Here is a 23,575-nt window from a genome sequence, read left to right as displayed (position 1 = left end):
TATAGGGAGGAGGAAAATAATTATGTGGGAATAGGTGAAGTGATAGGTATTGGAGTGAATAAGTTGTTTGTGGGGGGATAAATAGGTAATTGAAATTTGGGACACGGAAACACGGAATCTGTAACATTTTTGTGTACAACGTATGCCTTTTTAGCTTGTAGGCGGGAAGTGAGTATCGGAGTACTTGCGGAAAGAAAGCCGGAGTAGCAAAAGCCATTGGAATATCTAATTCTCACATGAGGTAAGAATAAAAAGAGGAAAAAGGTATTGCAATTTACTTACACCCTTCGGCAGAACTGGGCAACTAGTTTAGATCATGGTATGTGGCGTTGAAAAACTTAAGCTTTGAAGATACGGACGTTAAATCACTCCAATGAGTTATTGAGTAATTATCTTTGAAGATACGGATGTTGAACTAATTAAAACTATTTAAAGAAATATTTAAAGAAATGGAAGAACTAGAAAATCAATAGATTATTTTTTTTTTATTGAAAATCTGAGATTTTTGTGAGGCTATACGTATAACGACTAGAGTAAAACGAGGATCTGTGGCTCGGAAGTATCGCAAAAACATTCTCGATTTTGTGTCCGGTTTTCGGGGGGCTCATTCAAAATTGTTTAGAACGGCAAACCAGCCGAAGGTAGGTCTTTAGCTTATGCTTATGTAGATAAAAATAATAGCAAAAGAGCCTTTCGCCGTCTCTGGATTGCTCGGATTAATGCAGAGCAGCGGAGAGATGGAATTACCCACAGTTCGGTAATTCATAGTTTGTACAAAAATCGGATTGCCTTGAATCGCAAGACACTTGCTCAAATCGCTACTCCAGATGCCTACTGTTTTTCTATGATCATAGAAAAAGTTAGCAAAATAAAATTTGATGATCCGCGGCGGTAAAGTTACGCCTCTCTAAGTCATCTTTAGACAGAAGAGAGGCGAATAAACCAAATTCCAAATTGAGTTACGTATTTCTCGTAGTAAAAAAAAAGGGGGGGGGGGGCGGAAGGACAGACTACCTCGTAGATATCGATCGGTTTGACTCAACAAAACTCAAAACTACCTTGAATTGCATCTGTTTCGCGGTAAATGCTCATTTGATAAGTTAAAGAATCTGCTAGAGATTAATTTATTCTATTTAATAATCTAACTTTCGTTATTTGAAAAGGGCAGCAAGGCCAAGATGCGGGCTCTTTTTATTGCCGTAGCTATCAAACGTTGCTGCTTCGAGGTCAATCTATTCATTCGTCTTGATATATTTTGCCTTGCTCACTCACGAATCGACGAAGTAGACTCGTATTCTTGTAATCAATAGTTTCATCAGAACGAATGGACGGAGAACGCCTACGGGAAGAGTGTCTAGATTTATTCATGATATTTCTTTGTAACTATACGATATTTACTTATGTTGGATATCAATTCCCTCCGAACCAATTGCAATTTTTTTTTTTTTTTTTTTACTTTCTTCGACTCTTTGTGCAAGGTATGCTTGTGACAATGGAAGCAATACTTCTCTGACTCCAGCCGAGCGGGTGTGTTACGACGATTTTTACGTGTAGTGTATCGGCAAAGACCCGCGGATTTTCCACTGGTTTTCTCTGAATACAAACTTGTACATTCCAAAGCAATAGTTACCCTTGCATCTTTAGTATTGGCCATGGAATCAGATGTACTCTAATTTAATTAGTTTCCCCAAAAAGAGGGGGTGAGGGTCGCATGTAGATCCATAGCAATAGAAACGAACTACTTACGAAGTTTCGACCTATGAAGTAAATAGATTAAACACTCCCATCACTAAATTGAGTCATTATTACGTGTATGACGAACCATAGAGTTCTCACTTCGTATGGTTCCTACACGGCTCCTTTGGTTTAGTTAATAACAATAAGTTAGGGAAATGGAAATAATAAAGCATCCGGAAAGAATCGATTTGTTTCTATTAATAAACCAGCCAGTAAGCCAAAACCATATTGTAGCTACAACAGGGCTGTGGAAAGATATATTTTTACATGTTGCATTGGAATCCTCCTTCTTATCAATTTTTTATTTCCCTACCTACTTGCCTTTATCCTCACCAGCTTTACTACTTAAAATCTAACTATATCTAAATCAAATTCTCACATTTACTTGAAAGAAGAATAAAGTTTTTTCCAGTACCCGACTCCAGAATACTAAGTCGAGAAGTGGTGTAGAGAATGAAAAGTGGGAATTAAAATAAAGAGAGGGCAGGGATTAGCAGCTTCCCAAAAAATGCATTCCTACTTCGACGGTAGCCAGTATTCGTGGGAAAAGATTATAATCAATTGGATCGAATAACAAGCAAGGGGTTGATGGTATCAAGTACAACCAAAAGGGATGTAACGCAGCTCGGTAGCGTGTTTGTTTTGGGTACAAAATGTCGCAGGTTCAAATCCCGTCATCCCTATCTCCTATACGTGGAACAACTGGCAGGGGTGACAGTTGTTGCCCCACTTACTTGATCTCTACCTCCTTTCTCCCTACAAAAAAAAAAAAGGGAAGTCAACACTTTTTTCTTCCCTTCACGCTGGGGAGGAAAGATGCTGCAACTCCCACTTCCTTCATAGGTCAAAGTAACCCCTTCCAGAAAGAGGCGCCTTTAGTTCAGTACGGTAGAACGCGGGTCTCCAAAACCCGATGTCGTAGGTTCGAATCCTGCAGGGCGTGCCTACTGCTAGGGATTGCTTAAGCGATACGCCCCAAAATTGAAGTGGACGTAGAACTAAGATTATCGTTGTAGAAGCGATCTTCCACATCTGCTAATTGTTTTTGAAATACGGACAGAAAATACTCGAAAGGAATAGTGGTGGGAGGGGGGGGGGGGGGGCTTTCCCCATATATTTTTTAATTCATTTACCTTCCCAATCCCAAAATATCCCTTTTGTTTAGGACGATATCTAACTAGATATTCATCGAATATCTAATTGATCGCCCCGTCGGTATTGAAGGTATGCAGTTACAAATAATCCAGCTAGGGTTATTGGAATCGAACCTAACACAATTCCAGAGAGTAATGCTTCAACCATTTCAATTTGTAAACATTTGATACAAACAAATACTTACCAAAATACCTTACACATTAACTAGTAATTGATTGTTGGTAGGTGCGACGGATTAGTAATCGATATGTGTTAAAGACCCTTTCTAGTTTTGATCTCCTCTTATCTTCGAGAAGTAGTAATGATGTAATGAGTTGCAGAATCTGAATTTTGTTCAATCCAACAAATAGAGCTAGGGTAAAAGTTAATGCGAGCATCAGAAAAGCAAAGTAGCTTAGTGAAGTGAACATATATCTGAATACAAGATTGTCTAGCAGATGGGTTAGTATATAACTTTCTTGGGTAGTTTATCATCCCGAGTCCCCAAATCAAAGTTGTTTACTTAAATCTTAAATATGGTACGTTATATCTAATCAAGTGTATGTCTGGGAGATTAAAATTTTTCAATTTTGCAGATTCGGGGAAATCATACTTCGAATTCATCCTCCACGAGGCCGATAGCTACGTAGTTGAGGAATCAGTCTTCGCCATTTCTTTGGACTATTCCTCAAATTTTTTAATTGTGGGTCCAATGTGCGTAGAAAAAGGTAATGCCTTGCTTGCCCGATTATGCGCGGCAGGGGACCTTACGGGGCAGTACAATCAGGAAAGATTGCTGCTAATGTTTACAGGTTTACTGCATCGCTTGGAAGCCGGGCCCTATAGTCCCATCCGTATTGTTTACGTGTTAGATGAACGACGATAGGTAAAAACGAAGATTTTACCAGTATTAGATCAGATGTTGATCTTGTAACGGGTAACCTTGCCGCATTGTACGTGAAATAGCTATACTGACCCAGCATATTTTGAGTATACCTCGGGTATAATAGTGACAACCTAATTTATAGGAGTTCCCGTTCCCTCAAAGGGTTTTGTTTTTGCCGGTGCATCTCGCATCTCTTCCCTCGACCCCTTTGACCTCCTTTCCTCCATTCGGGAAACAACCGAAGTCTTTTTGATATTACAAGATAGATAGATACGGAGTTAAACATGTCTGGGAATACAGGAGAGCGCCCCTTCGCCGACATCATCACTAGTATTCGATACTGGGTCATTCACAGCATTACTATACCCTCCCCGTTATCGCAGGCTGGCTGTCTGTAAGTACAGGTTTAGCTTACGACGTTTCTGGAAGCCCCCGGCCAAACGAATATTTTTCGGAGAGCCGACAAGAAGTTCCTCTAATAACTGGTCGCTTCGACTCGCTAGAACAAGTTGATGCATTCACAAAATCCTTTTAGGAGAAACCAACGGCTTTAGATAAAACTTATCCAATTTTCACTGTTAGATGGTTGGCTGTCCATGGATTAGCTGTACCTACGGTTTTCTCCCCAGGGTCTATATCAGCTACGCAATTCATTCAGAGATAGTTTTTGGCGAGCCCTGAATATACGACACAACCAAATCCAAATAAGCAGAGCGTGGAGCCGAATCGTACAAGCCTTTATCGGGGACTATTGCTGATTTTCGTACTTGCCGTTCCTTCTTCCAACTATTTCTTTAATTAGAATTTAGACAAAATTGTCTGGAAAAGATCGAGATCCCAATTATTTGTGACCGTTCATGTCTGGAGTCGCGGCCGGTTAACAGCTATAAAGAGAAGGAACGGGAAGGAGGCGTGGTGGCAGATGACAAATACCACTGGAAGGGTTCCCTTGCGGTTGGTAGGTACTGTAGCCGGTACACTTGTGATAGGTTTGCCGGGTGTATTTTTTTACGGAGCTTATTCGGGGTTAGGATCATCTCTCTAGAAAAAATTTGTGGAGGTGTAAGTCAGTAAGTAGTCAACACCTACCTTTTCCCCTGCTTCAACTGTGAATTAAGTAGGAAAGTTGTACCAAATTCCAATTTCACAAACAAAGTTTCCGGTTTTTCTTCTCTTTCTAACTAAGAAAGAGGAGAGGAAAAAAAAAAGATTAAATCTTTACGTATACGTAGCAAACTTTGCTAGTAACTAATCCTATTAGTATTATTTCAAAATTTTTAGCATACTACCTATATACTGATAAATCAACAAAATTTTTTATTAAAAATTATTAATATGTAAGTGAGTTCGTCAGAATTTTTGTTTTCAACCTCTCTCTTCATTTATTCCGCTGCATTTGTAAATTGCTGATTCAAATCTGACAGAGTCGGGTTAAAAATAGCGTAAATTAATTACCCTGGGAAAGACATTTTGGTAGTCTCGGGAGTGTTGTTGGTGGTGCCGATTTCACCAACATTCCCGACTCTGCAAAATTCTCCAAATCAACTTGTCCATCAGCAGGTACAACTGACCATACACATCCCACTATGTAAATTGTAAGCTGACCTCTCCCTCGTTTGTTTATCCAAGAACACCTGCTCAAATTGACTAACTGCTAACAATTAACAGATCACGTCCGGAACCCCGAGTAACGAAGTAAGAAATGACGTTTTTTCATACACCCGGTAGAGCAGCGATTCAAATGGTTTATCTGCTGTGAGGGGGGGGGTGGATCCCGGAAAAGGATGTAATCAGAAATTCATTTCAGCCAACTGGACTTTTTCAAACTGTTTCTTCTTAAGCACAAGAAAAATCTGTGCTAAAACAACCGATGCAAAGAAAGCTAAGAGACCTTGGATCCGACGGGGATCTTGTAGTACGATTTCTACTTCTCCCTGACCGAATCCCCCGACATTGGGGTTATTAGTTAACGGTTGATCCGCTTTAACAAACTCACCTTCCGAAACAATAAGTTCGGGGCCGGGAGGTACAACATCAATTGCTTCACGACCCCCGGATGACTCCTCAATGATAATTTCGTACCCACCTTTTCCCTCTTTCCGAGTAATCCTCTTTATTTTTCCCGTCGCTGAAGCGGTATAAACCGTGTTGTTACTCTTGCTCCCATCCGGATAGATTTGTCCCCTCCCCCTGTTTCCCCCTACGTAAATAGGGTATTTTAAAAAATGTGCTTCTTTATTGGTACCGGGGTCTGGTGATAAAACTGGGAATATAATCTCGCTGTATAACTTGCCCGGTACTGGACCTACGACAATTATATTTTTTTCACCGGGTCGGTAAGTTTGAAACGATAATTTTCCTAATTTATTTTTTAATTCGGTTGGAATACGATTAGGGGGAGCTAATTCAAATCCTTCGGGTAAGATGAGAACGGCGCCGACATTCAGCCCCCCCTTTTTACCATTTGCTAGTACTTATTTTATCCACGTGTCGTAAGGAATCTTAACAATTGCTTCGAATACAGTATCGGGAAGAACAGATTGCGGAGCCTCAAGATCAACAGTTTTTTTGGCTAAATGACAATTGGCACACACAATACGACCTGTGGCTTCGCGTGGATTTTCGTAGTTCTGTTGCGCAAAAATTGGATATGCATTTGATACAGATGGACAGCTTAATTTGCCAAAACTGATTAATGCCGCCAGTGATAAAATCCACCATTCCTTCATCCACTTTTTGGTAATCGCTGTTTGCATAGGTCAATAATTAGTCCTGAATATTTGTACAACCAGGTCGTGACATTGTAGAATGTTAGGAAGTCTATTCCTTCTCCAATTCTTTCCTTCCCTACATTCCTTCCATTTTCTCACTAACGGGTGGCAAACGACAATGAGCAGGGGGGAGGTACAAATCCAACTAAATTAAATAAGGAGCGGAAATAACAAAAAATTCATAAGAATGGTTGTCATTCACTCATTGTATGATAAGTTGCTACAATTGAAGGAGATGTTCGATTTAAGTGACGAAAGATCCAATACTTAAATAGCGTATCTAAAATAACTGGAAAGGTTGAGACGAAGCGAGGAGTTACATATTTATTGGGAGTCAACCAAAATATTCGAAAAGGGACTGTACTAGTATTTCCCAACCATGGGGCGAGTGAAACCCTACACATAAATCAGTTAATAGAAGGATGGAAAACGCCTTCATTGTGTCATTTAAACTATAAAATGACTCTTGAATCCGGGAATTTAAAACCGCGAGTCTCTTTCGCCCGAATATCAGTAGGGGAAATAAAGTGGCAATGCTAATTGCGTTGGTTGCTAGCCGCAGTAGTAGCTGAATATTTAGCTCGTCATACGTCATTGCTAATCGAGTAGTTTCGTTGCGCGCATCCGTATCAAAATTTTGCAACTGCGTATCTGCCAAGTTGCCAATCACATCGTCTAACCGGAATAATGCCTCTGCTTCTCGGAGCTGCTTCAAAGCGTTTTCTTCCTGAAACACGTTTGAAAATAATTGGATTTGACGTATGTTCCACCAACCCCTAATCCGGGGTTCCAAAAACCAATTTTCTATAGCAATTTGAATCGGGAAAAGAAAGAGAAGGAATCCAACATATTGGAGGGAAACAGAGGCTTGGTTCTTAGCTAAATCAAATTTATTATGGACTGATAAATTTAAATTTGATTGATTTGTTAACTCCGCCTTGAATCTGGATAAGGTACGAGTTACAGACCGAGGCACCAAACTAATTGACTCGTAAATTACTGGACGGCGGTGAGAAACTGCTAATTCGTAGTTAAACGGTTCTGCAATCAAATCTTTTTCATTTTGAAATGGAAAGATTTGTTTGGAACGAAGTTTTTCCCAAAAAGAAAACTCACTCGAAACGGCTTCGATCCAAGCTAATTTTCTATTCATTTTCTCCAGATTATTTAACTTGTAATAAATGGATTTACTTGTAGAGGCAAAATCGCCTTCGAGTTTGTATTCCGATACATTCCTAGATCCTACCTTTCCATTATCTGTTTTGTTACGCATGTAAGAATTAGAACAAGACACTAAAGATATCTTCTTGGGAGTTGAAGTATCTAGAGGTTCATGCAGAGGCGGATCTAAACAACTTCCTGCCGGATAGCCGTCTACACGATAGGGATGGGATTTGCAGCGCTTTTTCGAAATGACCGAAGGATCTCCGTACAAAAATAAATCCCTGAATATTTAAGTATTCCCCAAAGAGATAGACTAAATCTGTGTTCCAGAAGACTGTAATATATGACATATCTAGATTTTTTGAAAACCGTAGCTTTAAAAGTAAAAGCTGCTCGGGCCCATGAAGAATTACCCGCCGCCATGGAAAATAACTTCAGTTGTGTAAAAGACGGAAAATTGGGTTGCAGATGCTTACTAGCTTCATAAGCTCTATCCAAAGAACGATGTGGGGTATTTAAAAACCATCGGATAAGTGTCCGTTTCCACTGACATAATTTCATACATTAATTCTCCATTAACCTTGGGAGAAAATTTGCAAAACAAAATAGGAGACGCGTCAGGTAATTTCTCATTTTAAAATTAAGTTATTTTCTATTTCTCTAAAATATGCTCAAAATCTTTCTTTCTTATCGCCCTTTTGCACTATTTCGCAAAAAATTTCCGTAAAAAAAAAATAGGATTTTCAGATTGAATTTCAAAATCCCTCGATTGATATACGTAAGAAACGAGCAAGCTCGGCAGCTTTTTCCTCCATATACTCCGGAGTTGAATTTTCGCCGATTCTGGTGAGAGGAATACTTTGCCGACCCCGCACTTTTAGGTAGAGAATCCGACTTGGAAAAAGACCTTCTTGACTTCTTAAACCAACCGCTTCAATATCTCCCAGTATGAGTCGGATGTGTATACGGCGGTTCTTACCAGGAAAGCCCCATCGAAAGATGGAAGAAATACCCTCCCGCTTATCAAAATAGTTATATCCGCTCCCCACATTCCAAAAAACGGTACAGCATAGATATAATCCAAGGAAGAGGCCGGCAATCCCGTAAAAACACATTACAAGACCTTGGGGAATAAATGCAATCTGTTTGACGAAAGTATGGGGATCAGATCTTTGCCAATGCAACTAGAAAATCCAACGAGTAAAAAACCTGTTGCTCCACAGACGAGGATGCAGGCCCAACACAAATTTACAAACGTACGTGATCCTCTTATGAACTCTACTTGGATCCATGTAGGGCGGGAATTCATCATTATTATTTCCTCAAATTGCGTAATAAATGCTTTGATTTTATCGTTGGATTTATTTCTACCTCCCTTTTGTTCTGCCGTCCATTTGTCTACTTCTATTTCGCCTGCATCAGGCGATAAAGGAATAAGTTGCAGCTATAGTTTATGATTTGTCAACTCTTTCAAAGTGAATTATTCCACTTGTCAATAGATGATCAATCTATATCCCAATTCTATTGAAAGCGAGAATGAGACATAGATTGCGATAGTATCAACCAACATATTTGACTGGCGGAAAAATCAGGCAGGGGTATTAGGCGATGGGGGTCACCCCGATTGGGGTTTGGCTAAAGATAGATAGGTAATTTACTTTGTAGGAAGAGCAGAGTGGCAGACCCACTTTCAGTCTATCTCGGGAGAAGATTACAGGATTTCATCCCGTTCTATATATAGGAAAAGAGAGGCCATTGTAACTGCTGGAAGCAATATACCTACTAGTGGTACTAAAATGGAGGGTAGGTAAGATGCTGTCATGGTGAAATTGCCTCGCAAAAAAAAAAAAAAAAATATTTATACGGCAACGTATTTCCGTTCTACTACTCCCTCTAGTACCTAATGATATTCCCTCCGTCCCTTAAAGGGAAGGGCTTCCCAATCTACAAAATTAATTTAATTAAAATATTTTGTCTCACGGGATTCTTTGAGAAATACACCGACGGCAAAGGAACGTCCCTTGGTAAATAGATAAGATACGTATCCGCGGGAAGTGGTACAAGAACAAATTAAACCTTCCTTTCCTCAATTCTTGTTATAAGGAACTGATAAGTAAAGCCCAGATATTTCGCTCAAAACACCCTTCAGAAGATTACGTGGAACGATTGAATCGAGTAGCCCGTTATCAAATAAAGATTCAGCTGCTTGAAAACCGTCAGGTATCTTCTGGCGCAACGTTTATTCAATTACCCTCTTACCTGCAAATGCGATATAGGCTTTAGATTCGGCAATAATTATATCTCCCAACATCCCGAAACTGGCAGTAACACCACCTGTGGTTGGATAAGTAGGAACGGATATGTAAAGCAATTTATTTTGAACCTGATAGAGTTGCAAAACAGAAGAAATTTTAGCCATTTGCATCAAGCTCAACGTCCCTTCCTGCGTACGCGCTCCCCCAGAGGCACGAATCAAAACTGGTGGCAGAAGCCTTTGAGTGGCATATTCAATTAAACGAGTAATTTTTTCACCCACTACGGAACCCATACTTCCTCCCATAAAATGGAAGTCCATAACGCCAGGTGCTATAAGTGTTCCATTCGGATATCCTATACCTGTTTGAACAGCATCGGTTAAACCTGTCTTTTCTTGGGAAAGAAGTATACGAGTTTTCATGAGAATCCTCGTCAGAGAAACTTAAAATGTCTCTTGCGGACATGTCTTCATCCAAAGGAATCCACGTGTTAGGATCAATGAGAGTTCGATCCTTTCCATACTACTCATCGAAAGATGATAACCGCGTTCTTCACAAACACTTCTATTTTGTTTCGAAAATTTTACATGAAGCATATTTCCACAGTTATCACACCGAGCCCATAATCCCTTGTTTGCGTTGACGCTTATTCGTCTATCTCTCTCATTTGTCATAGAGCTTCTTGTAGCTTCTTCAAGAAAAGCTCCAATTAATCCACCAAATTTTTGCCTATCTTCAAACCAATTTATTACAGACGTAACAATCTCCTCATTCGTTTTGTTAGCTTGTATAACAAACAAATCCCCAATTTCTTTCTTTCTTGAAGCGGCGGAATCTTCGTTCAATTGAGGAGGGTACCAGCAAATTGGGACTAGCTCCGAGTTCATTGACAAAGATTGAAGATTTGCTAATTGTTTCAGCTACTTAATCAGTCATATTTTAGGTGTTTAATTCCAATTATCCAATGAAACGAGTAAAACAATATATTGGAAATCATACATAATGAAATTGGATGACCAAGTAAATCATTATCAAGTACGACATAGGGCCGTTAATTATTCTCTCTCATTTTTGATATGAATTGGTGGGGATTCGAACCCTCGGATCTGTGTTTTGAATACACGCGCTTACCCTTATTTAGCCACCAACCTAACTTGGAAGTACCAGGAATATCAGTAAGAAAATTTATTTCCTGATACTCCTAGTATGTCTCATAATCATTTCTCTTTCCGGACAGGTGCTAGAGCAAAGCAAAGAAATTTGGCAATTTGCACTTATTTACAACGTATCAATTGTCTCAAATTCAAATTTGATTGCTTTCCATATTTCGCATGCGGCAGCTAATTCTGGACTCCACTTACTAGCTTCACGGATGATTTCGTTACCTTCGCGGGCGAGGTCGCGGCCTTCATTACGGGCCTGTACGCAAGCCTCTAATGCAACTCGGTTAGCTACGGCACCGGGTGCATTTCCCCAGGGGTGTCCCAATGTTCCCCCGCCAAATTGTAGGACGGAGTCATCCCCAAAAATTTCGGTTAAGGCAGGCATGTGCCAAACGTGGATACCTCCCGAAGCTACGGGGAATACACCTGGCATGGATACCCAATCTTGGGTAAAATAGATGCCACGGCTACGATCCTTTTCAATGTAATCGTCGCGGAGTAAGTCGACAAATCCTAGGGTAACTTCTCGTTCGCCTTCCAATTTGCCCACTACAGTTCCAGCATGGATGTGATCTCCACCGGACATGCGTAATGCCTTGGCTAATACACGAAAATGTATACCGTGATTTTTCTGTCTATCGATGACAGCATGCATCGCCCTGTGGATGTGCAGAAGTAGCCCATTGTCTCTGCAGTAGAAGGCTAAGCTGGTATTTGCAGTAAACCCCCCGTCAGGTAGTCATGCATGACAATTGGTGCACCCAATTCTCTAGCAAAAACAGCTCTTTTCATCATCTCTTCACACGTACCCGCAGTGGCATTCAAGTAATGTCCCTTGATTTCGCCGGTTTCGGCCTGGGATTTGAAGAGAGCTTCTGCTACAAATAAGAATCGATCTCTCCATCGCATAAACGGTTGGGAATTCACGTTTTCATCATCTTTTGTAAAATCAAGTCCACCGCGGAGGCACTCATAAACGGCTCTACCATAATTCTTGGCGGACAAGCCCAATTTTGGCTTGATTGTACATCCCAATAGGGGACGTCCATATTTATTTAGTTTATCCCTTTCCACCTGAATACCGTGAGGGGGGCCTAGAAAAGTTTTGGAATAAGCGGGAGGAATTCGTAAGTCTTCCAGACGCAAGGCGCGTAGGGCCTTAAAGCCAAAGACATTTCCTACAATAGAAGTCAACATATTAGTGACGGAACCTTCCTCAAATAAATCCAGGGGATAAGCTACATATGCAATATACTGATTCTCCTCTCCAGCTACGGGTTCGATATCGTAGCACCCGCCCTTGTAGCGATCAAGACTAGTAAGTCCGTCTGTCCATACCGTAGTCCATGTACCCGTTGAAGATTCTGCAGCTACTGCAGCTCCGGCTTCTTCAGCCGGTACTCCAGGTTGTGGAGTCATTCGGAAAGCCGCTAAGATATCAGTGTCTTTGGTCTTGTATTCGGGGTGTGTAATAGGTCAATCGGTAATCTTTGACACCAGCTTTGAATCCAACACCTGCTTTAGTCTCCGTTTGTGGCGACATGAGTTTGTTCCTCCCTATGACTGAAATAGTAAATCTTGTAATGAGGAGATCTGCTCGGCATAGGTAGAGTATTTCGACGTAAGACGTGAGGTGGGTTTGGGAATTCAACCTCCACACAATACGTATACCTGTGAAGAATCCACTTTGAAATGGAACATTATTATTTTATACCGCGTCCGATGCGGGGTGCAACTAATCATCACGGTTTCCCACATAAACTGCTAAACGAGGGTCATTTCGTTCTACCCGAGACATTGACTCGGGAATCCGTTCGTGGTTAGACTGGTGCGTGGATTACAAACTAACTAAGGATTGGTCCCCCTTACGTCTGGAAGATCCGGAAAGAGAAAAAACAAATGAACCCATAGTAAAAATTTGCTAGATGGAGCACTAATTTCGCGGGTATTTAGGTCGTGAAAAAAACAAAAAACTCTTTTCAATCCCAGACTCCTTTTATCGCTTCATCTTATTTTTTTGTTAGACCCATTCCAAATTGGGGGGGGGGGGGCAAGTAAAGGTAAAATGAGTGGACCTCTATTCTTATCAACGACCAATTGGCGGCGAAATACCACATACTTCTATCGATTCAGCAACTAAATAAAGAATAAAGGAAACACACCGAAACAGTTATGAAAATCAGTTCTCCCCTTTTCGAAATTTCTGAATTGGTGGAAAAAAACGTGGGCTACATCACCCAGATCATTGGACCAGTATTGGATGTAGCTTTTTCCCTGGGGAAATGCCTAGCATCTACAACTCACTAGTAGTCAAAGGACGAAACTCGGCGGGCCAGGAGATTAATGTTACTTGTGAAGTTCAACAATTGTTAGGTAACAATGAAGTAAGAGCCGTAGCCACGAGTGCCACAGATGGTTTAATGAGAGGTATGGGCGCTGTTGATACGGGAGCTCCTCTAAGTGTTCCGTTGGTGAAACTACTCTGCCGAATATTCAATGTCCTCGGTGAACCCGTAGACAATTTGGGTCCCGTTCAAAATAGTGCAACATTCCCAATTCACAGATCCGCTCCGGCATTTACCCAATTGGATACCAAGCTATCGATTTTTGAAACGGGGATTAAAGTTGTAGATCTTTTGGCCCCCTATCGTCGAGGTGGAAAAATTGGTTTATTTGGCGGAGCCGGAGTTGGGAAGACAGTTCTTATCACGGAATCAATCAACAATATTGCGAAAGCTCATGGAGGTGTATCTGTATTCGGCGGGGTGGGGGAACGTACACGTGAGGGTAATGACCTCTACATGGAAACGAAAGAGTCAAAAGTTATTAATGAACAAAATATATCGGAATCAAAAGTGGCTTTGGTTTATGGTCAGATGAATGAACCACCGGGAGCTCGTATGAGAGTTGGCTCAACTGCTCTAACAATGGCGGAATATTTCCGAGATATCAATAAGCGAGATGTACTTCTGTTCATTGACAACATTTTTCGCTTCGTTCAGGCGGGGTCGGAGGTCTCAGCATTACTTGGTAGAATGCCTTCGGCCGTGGGTTATCAGCCGACCCTTGGGACAGAAATGGGATCTTTACAGGAAAGAATTACTTCTACTAAGGAAGGGTCAATAACTTCCATTCAAGCTGTTTACGTACCTGCAGATGATCTAACTGACCCAGCCCCCGCTACAACATTTGCACATCTAGATGCTACAACTGTGCTTTCGAGGGGCTTAGCGGCAAAAGGTATCTATCCGGCCGTAGATCCGTTAGATTCGACTTCAACTATGTTGCAGCCTTGGATTGTAGGTGAGGAGCATTATGAGACGGCACAAGGGGTTAAGCAAACTTTGCAGCGTTACAAGGAACTTCAAGATATTATAGCTATTCTCGGACTAGACGAGTTATCCGAAGAGGACCGTTTGACTGTAGCTAGAGCTCGAAAAATAGAGCGTTTCCTATCACAACCTTTTTTTTGTAGCGGAAGTATTCACGGGTTCTCCGGGTAAATATGTTAGTTTACCAGAAACAATTAAGGGATTTCAAATGATTCTTCCTGGAGAGTTGGATAATCTCCCCGAGCAAGCTTTTTATTTAGTTGGCAATATTGATGAAGCCGCCGCAAAAGCCGCGGCTTTGCAAGCGGGGGGTCAATAAGAGGTATGGTATCAAGTCTTTGTGTAATGGCTCCTAATCGAATAGTTTGGAATTCTGAGGTATGGGAAATTATTTTATCCACCAATAGTGGTCAGATTGGCATACTACCTAATCATGCACCCCTCCTTGCAGCTTTGGATATGGGGGTTTTAAAAATACGTAGTGATAAGCAATGGTCTGCAATGGCACCGATGGGTGGCTTCGCCATGATAGATAATAATCGAGTGATAATATTAGTCAACGAGGCAGAGAGAGCTAGCGAAATTGATCCTGAGGAAGCTCGAAAAAGTTTTCAAACGGCTCAAGCCGAGTTAGCTGAAGCAGAAGCAGGAGGAGAAAGCTAATAGAAGCCAACTTGACATTTAAAAGAGCTAAAGCCAGATTGGAAGCTTCAACTATCGTTTAGTTTGTCTTTTCTTTTGTAAACCTAATATGATATTCCCAATTCGGTGCAAGAATCCCGTATTTTAATAGTGTTACGGTGCTCCGCGTTCAACAAATCTTGCAAACAGTGAAAACTTATCTTTATTAGGTACCGACTAATCTTATTAGGTACCGATTCGATGCCTATTTAGTAGTCGCGGTATCTAATAAGTGTTACCTACTATTGGATTCGAACCAATGACTCTCGCCGTATGAAAGCGATACTCTCACCGCTGAGTTAAGTAGGCCGATGTCAAATATCTATGCGTTCAAGTTACGATTTTTGGGTCTGTCACTAGATAGTTTTTTTTTGCATATCTCAGTATCTATACATAGATAGACACATATTCACATGCGTGAATTCATTATACCCGCGAGAAGTGGCTCGAAGCAAGTTCTAGTTCTAGAACTAGAAAAAAAAAAATACTGGTTATACACTTTATCGCTTACCGTCCATTAATTTACTTGACAAAGGTGAGTTGTTACAAGTAACATGATTGTTACCCAAGTGGTTTTGTCAAGGGCTATAGCTCAGCGGTAGAGCGCCTCGCTTACACGTGCGCCGACGTTTTTTTGGAAGATTGGTCGAAACCCAACGACTCATGCAAAAACAAGACAATGCATGACCTATCTCTGCCTTACTTTTTTTTTTTCCACAAAGGAACAGTAGCATGACAGACAAATCAATTGCAAATCGATTTCAGAAAGTTGATATGGTGGATAATTGGTTTCTCCAATGCTACAAATGGTTGGACAATGTGAGGACACACGAAATCTCTTCTCGATTTCACGAAGTTGTTTTTCGAAAGTGCTAGACGTTAGATCAGAGTTTCAGAGGTAGAGCTGTGTGGACAGAGTAGGTAGCGCGAGCTATCCAAGCGAGAGTATTTAGGCTTGCGAGCTGGATTTCTGCCCAGCAGAGACAAACCTGTGTCAACACATAACTTATAATCTTATCAAAATACTTCGGGATTGCTTAATTCAGTTCTTATTCATCATGTAGTTCTTCCCAATTTTCTAATTTGAAGGAATATCTGTAAAAGAAAAGGATTAATCGAGCATCCGGAACCATCTCTCCTCACTTATCTGTGAAACGAAGGTTGGTATATCAGCGCTTGTTTGCCCTCCAATTAGGTTGGGGAACAGTTGGTTAGTAAAGAGCCCGATGCCGCGAAAGTGGCATGTTGGGTTCAACAAGCAGTTTAAGAATTTGTTTTTCTATTCCGATCTGCATAACCGAGAATGTCTACGGTTCAAATCCGTATAGCCCTAATCTGTTTGGAAAGAGAAAAGCTGGGTATAAAGAATGATTGGTAGGTCAGGATCCGCTCAATCAGTTTAAGTTATATGCCTAATTAATTAAATTAATCAACTTCATACATTAAAACCAATGTTACCCATAAAGGGTAATTTGGATCAATTCCTGCTTGTAGCAGGTAATTAATTCGATGTGCATGTCACGCAATCGACTCGGAGTACTTACTATACTAATAGTAAGTAGCCTTCATTTTTTTTTTTCAAAAAAAAAAAAAAAAAAAGAAAATCGAAATAATGAAACTACATCTCCTGCTTATCTTCAATTTCAATGTGGTAATTACTAGCTCTAGTAGTGACCAACAGAAGCGGACTGTACACCTAACCCACTTCTCTGGAGAGGTTGTAGGTGGTAAACTGCCTAGATGGATCAAAGAGCGGTAATTATCGGGAAGAAAGGAGTATGTGGATGTTTTTATCTCACCAATATGACTCTTTCCGGATTTTTCTATTAGTCTGTATATCTATTCCACTTTTGGCTTTTTCTATTACCAGGTTTGCCGCCCCCCCCGGGAGGGGCCAGAAAAGTCAACAAGTTACGAGTCAGGTATTGAACCAAAGGGAGACACTTGGATTCGATTTCAGATACGTCATTACATGTTTGCCTTGGTATTTACGGTCTCCGATGTCGAAACCGTATTTCTTTATCCCTGGGCTACATCTTTCGAGGAATTGGGCTTATTTGCATTCGTCGAAGCAATTGTATTCATATTTATACTAATCGTCGGCTTGGTTTATGCTTGGCGAAAAGGAGCATCGGAATGGTGTTAACTTCCGACCATTTAGATAAAAAGAACATAAGGAAAATTGAATACAAAGGTGAAGACCTCTTCTCAAATTCGATGTCAAAGCTGCCTCTTCAGGGGGGTATGTCAGACTCAATTTTTATGGCTAGTATTAGTGATTTTTCTAACTGGTCCAGACTCTCAAGCTTATGGCCCCTTTTATATGGTACCAGTTGTTGCTTCATTGAATTTGCTTCCCTAATAGGTTCGCGATTTGATTTTGACCGGTATGGTCTGGTACCTAGATCTAGTCCTAGACAGGCGGATCTAATTGTCACCGCTGGTACCATAACAATGAAGATGGCCCCATCTCCGATAAGACTTTATGAACAAATGCCCGAACCAAAGTATGTAATTGCTATGGGAGCTTGCACTATTACGGGAGGGATGTTTAGTACGGATTCCTACAGTACCGTTCGCGGGGTAGATAAATTAATATTCCTGTCGATATTCATTTGCCGGTTGCCGCCCAAACCCGAAGCTATCATGGATGCCGTAACGAAACTCCGCAAGAAAATTGCTCGAAACAGATTTGTGAACCGGGCGTCTCGCCCCATCCGAACGAAGTACTTTAGTATAAGCCACCAACTTAATCTCGTACCGGGCACCTGTGCCGGAAAATACAATTGGGATAGAGAAAATTGTGGTACGAAATTGGCGCCAGCCAATTTTTCGGAAAATTGTCAAAAGTTTGCAAATGAACACGATGAATTAAAATCAGCAATTTAATGATTAATTCTACTCTTTTTGGAGGGATCAGCAGAACATAAAGAGGTGCTAACTAACATGAACACCGTTGATAAAGAGAAGTTTAATCTAAAAACGCGAGGTCGATTATCTGCCTGGTTAACCAAACACAATTTCTCACATCGACCTTTGGGTTACGACTACAGAGAGGTGTCGAGATTTTGGAAGTCAAGTCGGAAGAGTGGTTGTCTACAGCTGTTGCCCCATATGCTTACGGATTCAACTATCTACGGTCTCAATGTGCTTACGACGCAACGCCGGGGGGGTCTCTAGTTAGTGTGTATCACTTGACTCAGATGCAAGACCAGTCGGATCAACCCGAGGAAATATGTGCAAAAGTCTTTGTTTCAAGAACAAATCCTCAAATACCTTCGGTTTATTGGGTTTGGAAAAGTGCCGAATTCCAGGAACGTGAATCTTATGACATGTTAGGAATAATTTATCAAGGACATCCGTACCTTAGGCGTATACTAATGCCTGAAAGTTGGATTGGCTGGCCGCTCCGTAAGGATTACGTGGTACCCAATTTCTACGAGTTACAAGATGCCTACTAAATTGAATAGAAAACGGAGAAACTCAGTATTAAAACTTTTTTCTACCCAACCTATTACGCAATTTCAGGCAAAATTGGAGCTCAAATGATTCATCAGTTATTCAAAAATATCTCAGTTTCTAACTAGCTTTTCCCAGGAGGATTTCGTTCCTATAATATAGGTTCAAACCAGTTTTCTCAACTTGGGAAAAAAAATTCTCTCTTAGTTGCCAAGAACCAGATTTGAACTGGTGACACGAGGATTTTCAGTCCTCTGCTCTACCAACTGAGCTATCCCGGCCAACTTGTATAGGTTTCGTTTTCAAAACAGTTTAGATTAGGCAACTTTGCTTTCGGGTCTTTGCCCAACTCATCAAATTTGCAATTTTGTTTCTGCCGATTTGTTTAACGCTGTCTGTAAGACCCGAAGACTCGGGTTTGATCAAGCCATTCAGGGATTTGAACTGCCTGAATGGCTGATCTGCAAAATGCGTTGATGGGTAAAACAAGCGGGTTTAAATTGATTTCCCAAATTTTGATTGCAATTAGATCAATCGGATTTGATGCTAATGAAAATGAAAAAAACCAATACGTTTCACTGCTGGGGATAGAGGGAATCGAAACCCTCACGGCCAAAGCCAACGGATTTTCCTTCTACTGCAACTTGCGTCACTCCTATATTATAGGTAACTTTGTAGAATGGGGCTCTACCTTTATTCGCGAAAAAAAAAAATTAGATTTGTTGCCGGTTCATCCGTTGAGGGGGGAAGAGTAGTCGTAGAAATGTGATGAGATCTTAGGTAGGACGGGTGGGGGGGGAGATGTCAGAACTGGCGGCACCAATATGAGATAGTAGGTATACTTAGTGCTTTTGAGACTGAATATTGGCCCGATTCCGCGTATGACTGCTTTTTTTTAAGCTCATTAAAATGAGCTTGCTTCCGAAGACTGAAATCCTTTTTTCCCAACTCCACTTCAATCTTTCTATCTGCTTTACCTCATGCGGCCAACCACATCGAACATTTCAATATTTGAAACTAGTTATTAATAGTTCGCCCCGCTAGATAACCCCCTTCGAGTCTCTGTACCTATCCCGCTTTTTTAGCGATCTGATCACTACTCCACAACGTGGAACGGGATTTGGCTCAGGATTGCCTGCTGAATAATCCCAGGTTTCCCTGAATCTGGGAGTTGCCACTTGATACGTTTCCATACCTAGGCTCAATCCGATTGAGTCCGCTGCTGTCTACCATTTCGCCATATCCCACCTTTAGGCCCCAAGGAACCGCGAAGAGGAAAATACCTAGATATTTCCTCATTATCGAAAGTTCAAAGTAATTTTGGTGCACTTTCCTTTTATTTGTCAACTTGCTTCCATTCTATCCAGGTGAAAAGTCATCAAGTGGGGAAAGATTAGCACATATGTACAAATATGCGCATGTCTAATCTAAACATTCTACTTTTTTCGCTTCTGTTCTACAGCGCTCTTTCCCAACCTTGCCTCCCGTTCGCTAAGAATGGGAATACGCACGAGAAACTCTGTCTATCAATTGGCAACAATTGACTTATCCTCCACTTTTTTTTTTCTCTTCAGCACTAAAGTAAGTATATATGGACACAGTACTCGAAGCAATACACCTGTCACATTACTATATGCAAGTTTCCTTTACAGAATCTTTATGTAAATGTATATGCCATAACGTATTCATCTCATTCAGTACAAATTTTTGTATGCACCAGTAATGAATCTCCGTCTACTCCACCCATCTTTCTATTCAAATACTTTTAACAAGTCGAAGTGGATATTTATCAATTTTTTTAACTATATGTTATGATTTCTACAGATACTATTTCAATTAACTTCTACCAAATTTGGTGGTGGATATGAATAATATTTCCGTGCCGACCCCATAGTTTTTTTTTTGCCACTTGGAAAACATTCATTTTATTTTATAGAAAAGGGAGTTTTTACGTCTCGGTATCGAGGACCTCGTCTAAAATTGATGCGTCGTCTAAAAAATTTGCCAGGACTTACGGGTACGGGTAAGAGTAATACGTCTAACTTGGGGGGAATTTCGACTTGCTGTTGACCAATCAACGTCGAGAAAGATTTCTCAATTCTGCGTGCGTTTGGAAGCCAAACAGAGATTACGTCTTAAACTATGGATTGACAGAACGCCAATTACTAAGATATGTTCGCATTGCTAGAAGAACTAGGGGTTCGACAGGTCAAGTTCCGTTGCAACTGCTTGAGATGCGTCTGGATAATATTATTTTTCAGTTAGGCATGGCTTCCACAATTCCCGCTGCCCGACAGCTGGTTTGTCACAGACATATTTTGGTAAACCATCGCGTTGTGGATATACCAAGCTATCGATGATGAAACCTAGGGATATTATCAGTATTCGGAACCGACCAACTTCTGCCAATGCTCCGAAGAGTGAGTCTCTCAGTGGGGAACGAAGTACCAGATCACCTAACTCTGTCTATTTCGAAAACGGGGTGAACCAACGGGATTAGTCAACCATCTGGTCAACGGGAATCCGTCAATTTGGATATCAATGAATTGTTAGTTGTTGAGTATTACTCTCGAAAAGCTTAGTAGAAGAAGCTTTTATTCGATTCAATCAAATACTTTGTAGATATTTGTCCTGAAAATACTTAGTTGGAAAACTCCGAATGATGCAAGTTGGGGGGGGGGGCGGATTAGCAGAAAGTCATGAAAAGCTATTCCGTCTACCTCTTAATCCTCTAAGTCTTGAAATTTAAAAACTTCTCTTCTAGTTTCGAGGGTGACGGAATATTTTCCGATTAAAAAAAAAGTTGATTTGGCCCACGACGTTGTTTCCAGTTATAGTTATGCGCTATTTCGGTCCATTTGATACCGAAGTGAAGAGATATAGAGTAGCCCCCATCTATCGTTTTTGTTGAAGTATTCTTTCAACTCCTTTTTATCCGTATCCGGAAACAGATTAAAACTCTTATTCCGACTTTCTTTTCCAAGATAATTGTTCAACTACATTTCAAGGAATAGACAAAGTATCCCGAGAAAGTAATAATAGAAATAGGAAAGGGAGGGATTCGAACCCTCGGTAGCTAGAAATCTACATAGCATTTCCGGTGCCACACCTTAAACCACTCGGCCACCTTTCCCGAGCTGCGATATTTCACCAGTGAAACCTCTGATTTTATTTTATGACTTTAGGCGATGAAGTGGCAAGTAATTTGCGGGTATCCGTTTCACTAAGTACCCTCGAAATAGGGGTGAAACGTGACGGAAGTTTCCGACACCAATTAAAATCTCATTCCACTTATCACTCGACTACTTCTCTCTTCCAAGTTATTCTCCAAATAGATTTCTTACCTTTCTTCCGTAATTTCAACTGACGGATTAGTAATAGGTGAAGTAATAAAAAGAAAACAAGAGTAATTTTGATTATGCCTAGGTCGCAGAGAAATGATAATTTTATTGATAAAACTTTCACAATTCTAGCGGATATTCTCATACGAATTCTACCTACTACTAAGAGGGAGAGGGAAGCTTCTATATACTACAGGGATGGTGCGATTCGAGAAGGGAGGTAATTTAGCACTATCCCCACTTAATTGGAGAAAACTCTCAATTTGAAAAGCCCACATTTGAGAAAGGTGTTTTTCGAATGCCGAACAAATCCTTCGGTTGCGTATCCACGATTGGCAGCCCCGCAAGCTACGGCTCCGTCTCTCCGCGGATCGAGGTATCGAGCAAGCAGGAGGTTAAACCTGTTAATTGGTGATACGTGGAAATCTTAGGAGTAAGCGTGGAGGTGGAGGGGGTATACACCACTAGAGAATCGGCAATACAAACTCTTCGTCAACTCTTAATTCAAAGATGTTATGCGTTTTCGACAACTCCGGAGTCGCGATAACGACTAATTGCGATTGGGTAACAAGCAACCATCCCGTTTGTATTTTGGATATCCCTTAGATCATCGGAGATTGCCGGGTGAATAATTCTCTGATGAGAAACAAAGCGTTGGGAACGAAGAAATTGCCAGGGAGTTTAGCTACCACTAATTCATTGACGGCAACGCAATCGATCCAATAAAAAAAGAAAACTCCTTGTAAGAAGGATGGTTAGATACCGATTTTGTCATACACTAACCCCCGCCCTGGTTAGAAATCTTATCAAGAGCAGGAGTAATGAAACTTCTCAAATTGCTTCCTCGTAAATTAAATTGGCAGGCAGGAGGAGCCGTATGATACAGAAGTTTCACGTGCGGTTTTGAATCGGGGCTTTTCTGCGTAAGCAACCGTAACGGATGTCGGCCCAATCAGAGGGAGAATATGCAGAAGCTTCGGGAAGTTACTACAAAGCCATGCGTTTGGAGATTGATTCTTACGACCGAAGTTACATACCCCACAATATAGGTCCTATTCATACAGTAATGGTAACCATGCAAAAGCTTTGGAATACTACTTTCAAGCGTCGGAGCGTAATTCCTTTTTGCCACAAGCTTTTAATAATATGGCTGTGATCTGCCACCACGTGCGACTATCTACACCTCGGGACTCCTCGGTTCATGATCAATCAACCGATAAAAAAAAAGGCTTCCCCAAGCATCTTTCTAGACGGGAGTTGCCACGAGCTCGCGGATTTAGCCCCCTTCCAAACAATCCGAGTTCGGAGGAGGTAACCGGCCTAACCTTCCTATGGATAATTTAACTAAATAAGGGGATGCAGCGTCGTAAGGATTTCTCATTGAAAATCTGGATCGATACAATGAAGCTGGCTCATCAAAGATTTATGCAAACTCGTTTCTGTAGAAGAGGCAGTTGAAAAAGCACTAAGTGGCGAGACACGGCGTAGTACCAAATCCCAAAGGAAAAAATTTCTCTCATTTTGAAAGATCCATGTTGAGATAGGGTAGGGTAGTTAGTGACGGGAGAGATTTTTTTCTCTTCCCTAGCTGTGAGTACCAGTTTTATTTTGAACGAAATCCATCACCCTATTAATTTCCCACACCTCCCCTC

The 23,575-nt window shown here is 41.0% G+C and overlaps 2 non-coding genes and 1 pseudogene across 2 annotated transcripts; 2 read left to right on the top strand and 1 right to left on the bottom strand.

Annotated features, from left to right (window-relative positions):
- The first annotated feature begins 2,606 nt into the window (after positions 1–2,606).
- Positions 2,607–2,680, top strand: TRNAW-CCA (transfer RNA tryptophan (anticodon CCA)). Its single transcript has one exon. It is a non-coding gene; the product is annotated as a tRNA-Trp (tRNA).
- Positions 2,681–3,637: 957 nt separating this feature from the next.
- On the top strand, positions 3,638–4,678 carry LOC147417201 (uncharacterized; annotated as a pseudogene).
- Positions 4,679–21,628: 16,950 nt separating this feature from the next.
- On the bottom strand, positions 21,629–21,715 carry TRNAS-GGA (transfer RNA serine (anticodon GGA)). The gene has a single exon. It is a non-coding gene; the product is annotated as a tRNA-Ser (tRNA).
- Positions 21,716–23,575: the final 1,860 nt, after the last annotated feature.

The sequence above is a fragment of the Adiantum capillus-veneris genome, unplaced genomic scaffold (assembly GCF_014529385.1).
Source record: "Adiantum capillus-veneris isolate H3 unplaced genomic scaffold, ASM1452938v2 Hic_scaffold_325, whole genome shotgun sequence".
NCBI lineage: Eukaryota > Viridiplantae > Streptophyta > Polypodiopsida > Polypodiales > Pteridaceae > Adiantum > Adiantum capillus-veneris.
The sequence above is the reverse complement of the archived record's forward strand: the minus strand, read 5'-3'. Positions and strand labels throughout refer to the sequence as shown.